Source organism: Camelus bactrianus, chromosome 27 (genome assembly GCF_048773025.1).
Source record: "Camelus bactrianus isolate YW-2024 breed Bactrian camel chromosome 27, ASM4877302v1, whole genome shotgun sequence".
In the NCBI taxonomy this organism is placed as follows: domain Eukaryota; kingdom Metazoa; phylum Chordata; class Mammalia; order Artiodactyla; family Camelidae; genus Camelus; species Camelus bactrianus.
The window spans coordinates 26,416,237-26,422,236 of NC_133565.1; the positions used below are offsets into that span (position 1 = coordinate 26,416,237).

At 38.8% G+C, this 6,000-nt stretch overlaps 1 protein-coding gene across 3 annotated transcripts in view; it reads right to left on the reverse strand.

The window, feature by feature from the left end:
* BLM (BLM RecQ like helicase) overlaps positions 1 to 5,064 on the reverse strand; it is a 65,274-nt gene extending 60,210 nt beyond the window's left edge. For all 3 annotated transcript variants that reach the window (XM_074353906.1, XM_074353904.1, XM_074353907.1), the window contains exon 1: positions 4,976 to 5,064. The gene's annotated coding sequence lies outside the window, so the exon portion shown is untranslated. The remainder of the gene's footprint in view (positions 1 to 4,975) is intronic.
* Positions 5,065 to 6,000: the final 936 nt, after the last annotated feature.

Below are 6,000 nucleotides of genomic sequence, written 5' to 3' on the forward strand. Positions count from 1 at the left end.
ATATTTCTTGATTTGGATGACATGTGTAATTATAATTTTATAATTTTCCTTACATTTATATAATTTTTTAAAAAGAAAAATTAGCAACAGGTAACAAATAAAGGATTAATATTAATAATATATAAAGAACATCAGGTTCCTATGAACAGATAATCAGGGAGTACAAACAGTTCATTAAAATATAAACACATGAAACAATCTTATGGAAAAATGTTCAACTTTTCTAATAATTAATAGCATGTCCATTGACAGACAACTGGATAAAGACGTGGTATAGATATATACAATGGAATATTACTCAGCTATAAAAAAGAATGAAATAATGCCATATGCAACAACATGGATGGACCTAGACATTATCATATTAAGTGAAGCAAGTCACACAGAGAAAGACAAATACCAAACGATATCACTTACATGTGGAATCTAAAAACAAAAGATACAAATCTTATTTACAAACCAAAAGTAGATTCACAGACATAGAAAACAAACTATGGTTACCAAAGCGGAAAGAATGGGGGAGGGATAAACTAAGAGTTGGGGATTAACAAATACACATTACTTTATGTAAAATAGATAAACAACAAGGACTTACTGAACAGCACAGGGAACTACATCCAGTTTTTTGTAATAACATTTAATGAAAAAGAATGTGAAAGGGGGAGGGTATAGCTCAAGTGGTAGAGCACATGCTTAGCATGCATGAGGTCCTGGGTTCAATTCCCAGTACCTATTCTAAAAATAAATACATAAATAAATAAACCTAATTACCTCCCCCCCAACAACAACCAAAAAATAAATAAATAAATAAGAAAAAGAATGTGGAAAAAAAAAGTATGTATATGTATTATTGAATCGCTTTGCTGCACACCTGAAAAACTAACATTGTAAATCAACTACACTTAAATAAAAAAAATTTTTTTTAAATCATAAGGAAAAAACCATTTTCTTAGGCAATAGTCATTCTATTATTCGCTTACTTAGTTTTAGTAGTAAAAGCTTTTATACAGGAGAATAAAGTGAAAACAAAGAAAAATATCTAATAAAAAAATAGCTTGAAGCAACATTCCACACCTATTTAACAAAGAAGGACAGTGGAATATTGTGATAATTTAGAAGATAAATGACAACCATTAAGACTGAGCAGTTATATGGAATAACTGAAAATTGAAAAAAAAATCCACTAAATTATGAGTACATTAGGGCTACAGCTATCTAAAAAATCTGCATAGCTAAAATTTGGAAAGGACTCATGAAAAAATGAAAGTAGCTGAAGTGATTAAAAGGTAGAATTATGACTGTAATATTTTTCTTGATGTTGAGAATGTTCATTAAGATACAGGAAATTTTAGACAAAGTAAACTCAATTGTTCCTTGCCATTCTAGAGAATGAAGTCCATATGTCATAACTCCAAGAACTTCCACTAGCTGATTTCAACTTGTATTTTTCACCCTGTGCTACGGATCATGCAAGGCCCTGGAGGACAGAGATGAGCAAGACATAATTACTCCCCTCAATGAGCTTCTAGGCTAGCAGAAAATAGATATGTCAATAAATAATTACAATGAAATGGAGTTAAATCCTACAATAAAGTATTTTCTTAAAAGTCTTATGGCTTCCCAGATCAAGGAAAAACTCAGGAAAATCACAGAGAAGCTTTCCAAAGAACACTGAATTGGATTTTGAAGGGCAACTGTAACCTTCCAGACAGGGTAGAGATTGTGAAGGGTAATCTATGCACTATTTGTGCAAAGACTGAGGTAGAATAGCAGGTGGTAGAGGAGGCTGCTCAAACGCCTCATGTATCATGCTACAGGCAATAGAGACCCATGGGGCTTTTAGCATTTAGCTCCCCCAAACATTCTGCAATTACCTTGGACCTCTTTGTTCTAGCCTTTCTTCCCTTAAAAGGAATATATATATATGTAATATATATATGTATATATTATGTAATATGTAATATATATAATATATATATATATATAATACTGTAGATAGCAGTCTATAGATTTAATATAGTCCCTATCAAAACACTCAAGACATTTTTCACACAGAACTTGGACAAATAATTCTAAAATTCATATGGAATCAAAAAAAGATCCCAAATTGCCAAAGCAACCTTGAGAAAGAAGAACAAAGCTGGAGGTGTTGCTACTCTCCCAGGCTTCAGACAATACTACAAACCTACAGTAATCAAAACAGCATGGTAGTGGCACTAAAACAGACACATAGATCCATGGAACAGAATAGAGCCCAGAAATAAACCCACCCACCTCTGGGCAATTAATCTATAACAGAGAAGGCAAGAATATACAATGGAGAAAAGAGTCTCTTCAACAAGTGGTGCTGGAAAAACAAAAAAAAAACCCAATCAAAAACTGGGCAGAAGACCCGTATAGACATTTTTCCAAAGAAGACATACAGATGGCTAACAGGCACATGAAAAGATGCTCAACATCGCTAGTTATTAGAGAAATGCAAATCAAAACAATAATGAGATATCAACTCACATCTGTCAAAACGGCTGTCATCAAAAACTCTACAAAAAAACAAATGCTGGAGAGGAAGTGGAGAAAAGGGAACCCTTGTACACCGTTGGTGGAAATGGTGAAGCCACTATGGAAAACAACACAGAGGTTCCTCAAAAACTAAAACAGAACTGACACATGATTCAGCAATTCCACTCCAGGGTATATACTCCAAAAAAACAGAAACATTAATTCAAAGAGGTACATGCATCCCAATATTCATAACAGCACTATTTACAATAGCCATGACATGGAAGCAACCCAAGTGCCCACCAACAGACGAATGCATTAAAAAGATATGGTACATATATGCAAAGGAATATTACTTCAGTCATAAAAAAGAGTGAAATTCTGCCACTTGCAGCAACATTATGGACGTAGAGAATATTATTTTTGGTGAAATAAATCAGATAGAGAAAGACAAATACTATATGGTATCACTTAAATGTAGAATCTAAAAAATAATACAGACAAATGTATATGCAAAACAGAAACAGACTCAGACATAGAAAACAAACTAGTGATTACCAAAGAGGAGGGGGAATGGGGGAGGGACAAATTAGATGAATGGGATTAACAGATACAAACTATTATGTATAAAATAGATAGGCTACAAAGATATATTGTAGAATAAAGAAAATTAATAGCCATTATCTTGTAGCAACTTTTAATGGCATATAATCTGCAAAAATACTGAATCACTATGCTGTATACCTGAAACTAACACAACATTGTAAACCTATACTTCAATAAAAAACAATGTATTACATATTAAAACAAATATGTTTAATTACTATTACTATATTTAATACATAAATGTTTACATTTCATTTTACAGCATATATTTCTTTTAATTTTAAATATTTCAAACATACAGAAAAGTACAGAAAACAGAATGATACTTATGCACCCGCCAACCAAATGTAAGAAGTTAAACTCTATCCTACTTCTCTTTTAAAGGCATAAAACATTTCAGACATATTTAAAATCCTACTCCCTCCCCTTATCTCCTTTTCTTCCCTCCCTCCTCATAGTCGTAACAGTGACTACCCTAAAGTGGGTGTGTATAATTTCCCTGCATACTGTTCTTTTACTCCACATCTAACACTGTGGTTTTGCTCAATTTTTAACTCTGGGTTTCCTCATCAGAAAAATGAAGGCAATAGCTACCTCTTGGGGTTACTTGGAGGATTAGAAATAATATGTATCAGGTGGTTATCATGGGGACTGACACTGAAAAGGACTCAAGATCGAGAAATTTCATTTTCTCCTAGTAGACTATAAGCTACTGACAGTGGCACCCTGGCTAACAAAATGTTGGTTCAATTTAATTCTATTTATTATTCCTCACACAGAACACTCTGCCTCCCCACTTCTTCAATTTTTGATCTCTTATCCAGTCTCTCTCATTACTGCCCTTTAATCTTGACAGGGACATACGAGTGCTATTTATCTACATTGGTGGCGCCAGGAGCTTTCAGGTACCTGCTTCATTTCAGGCCATTTGGTGTCCAAAGTTCTGAGTAATCTAAGGGCAGGTGAGGGATATGGGAGAAATCCCGATGTGGTGCAAGTTGTTTTGGAGTCAGGCAGTTCTCAGTTAAATCCTGTCTCTAGCACTTAATTGCCAAAAGCCCTTTCATCAGAGACAACTTTTTTGTGCTTCAGTCTCCATGTCTAAAATGAGGACAATTTTATCTACTTCTCTGGGTGGTGATAACAGAACCCTTACTATGTACCAAATACTCTTTGAAGCATTAAAGCATATATTGAGTCGATCAATCCTAAGAAAAACTCCAGAACGTAGACTAGGTCATTCCCCTCATATGACAGAAGGAAGCTGGGGTACTTTAAGTAATGGGTGGAAAGTCACAGAGCTAGTACGTGAAAGAGCCAGGTTTACAACCCAGGCAACCTGATGCAGTCTGAGTCCTTAACCACTTCCCTTTCCTGGGGTATTATGAAGCTACGCTTGTAAGATAAAGGCATTCGGCACACAGTAGACACTCAAAATACTGAAGTCCGGCTCATGACTGGAAGACCACAGTGAAAGTACAGAGTTCTCGTTTTCCCTTGTGAGGGAAATGCGGATAGTGCCAGAGATCTGGGCAGTGACTGCTCTGTCATGACACCAGGGTAGGCACTGGAGTACATGAACAAAAATATAATGGGTGCTAGGCCAGCTCTGCCACGGACACCCTGGGACAACCTGGCAAAGCTCACCCCCGGCCCCCGGGGTTCTGTTTCCCCATCTGAGAACCCATGTGCGTCTCTGCTCTCCTCCCTGGCTGCTCTCGTCAGACAAGAGGACTCAGCGGACCTAGCTGAACCCGGACGGGGAACGCGAGGAACCGGCGAGGCCTTCCTCTCTGGCCCCAGGCCGGGGGGCCAGGAGAGCGGCTGTGCCAGGCTGACCGCCAATAAGTCAGTGTGCACCAGCACTTACCTCTCCCACAGGCTCGCAGCGGGCGGAACCAAGATCCAAACTCCCCGCGCCGCCGCCGCAGCTCCCGCGCGGCGCGCCAACTCACTTCGCGCCGGAAGTCGGCAGATTCTGATTGGCTGCGTCCTGCAGAAGCCGACCAATACCGTCGCGCCGTGGCACCTATCCCCGCCCCATGGGCTGCGAGATGGGCACGTATTCTCAAAGCCCAATCAGAACCCGAAAAGTGAGGTCAGGTGACTACGATGACCACCCCCGGGCTTCCGGCGCTGGCGGGAGTTCTTTGTTTTTGGTGTGTTGCATAGTGGGGGTAAAGGCTGTAAATAAAACAGGCGTCTGGAGCCGGACTGTGGCAGGATTAAAAACTCCGGAGTTAAAGGGGAGCCTAGATTTGCAAGTTCCCACAGGCCAGGCCAGCGCTCTACGTCCCAGTCTCTTTGGTTCTGACCATCTGTCGCTGAAGCTTTGGCGGTCCCTCCTCTCTACCCACTTAGTGACGCTGGGCTCTATCCCACCCATACTCCTCTAAGTGAGCAACTGGAAGTTGTCATTGACAGGGAAAGGTGTCGCAAACTCCGATGCCTCCGGGAACATGTGCAGTACCCGAATGAAATCCCATGCTGAGGTTCCAGCTGACTGTTCCCGCACGGGACTGTGGGCCCTGTGATGCCAGATCTTAGTTTCTTTTCTTCCTTCCTTCATTTATTTCTGTTTTAAGAAAAACTGAAGATCTGTTTCTGTCCTATTTTGTGTGTGAACTCTGCCGTTTTTTATACATTACAAAACCAAAGCGAATGGTGCAAACAAGATATGTCGTTGTTAAATTACTCTCTATAGGAAAAGTAAAAGCAGAGTAAATGAATCACTATGCTGTATGTCAGAAATTAACACAACATTGTAAATCGACTATACTTCAATTTTTAAAAAAAGTATGAGTGACAATAATCTCTTGCTGTATTTCTTGGGTCAGGCAGTTATGTTGTTTCATATTTCCCCTGCCATAAATCAACCCAGGGTCAATACCATGT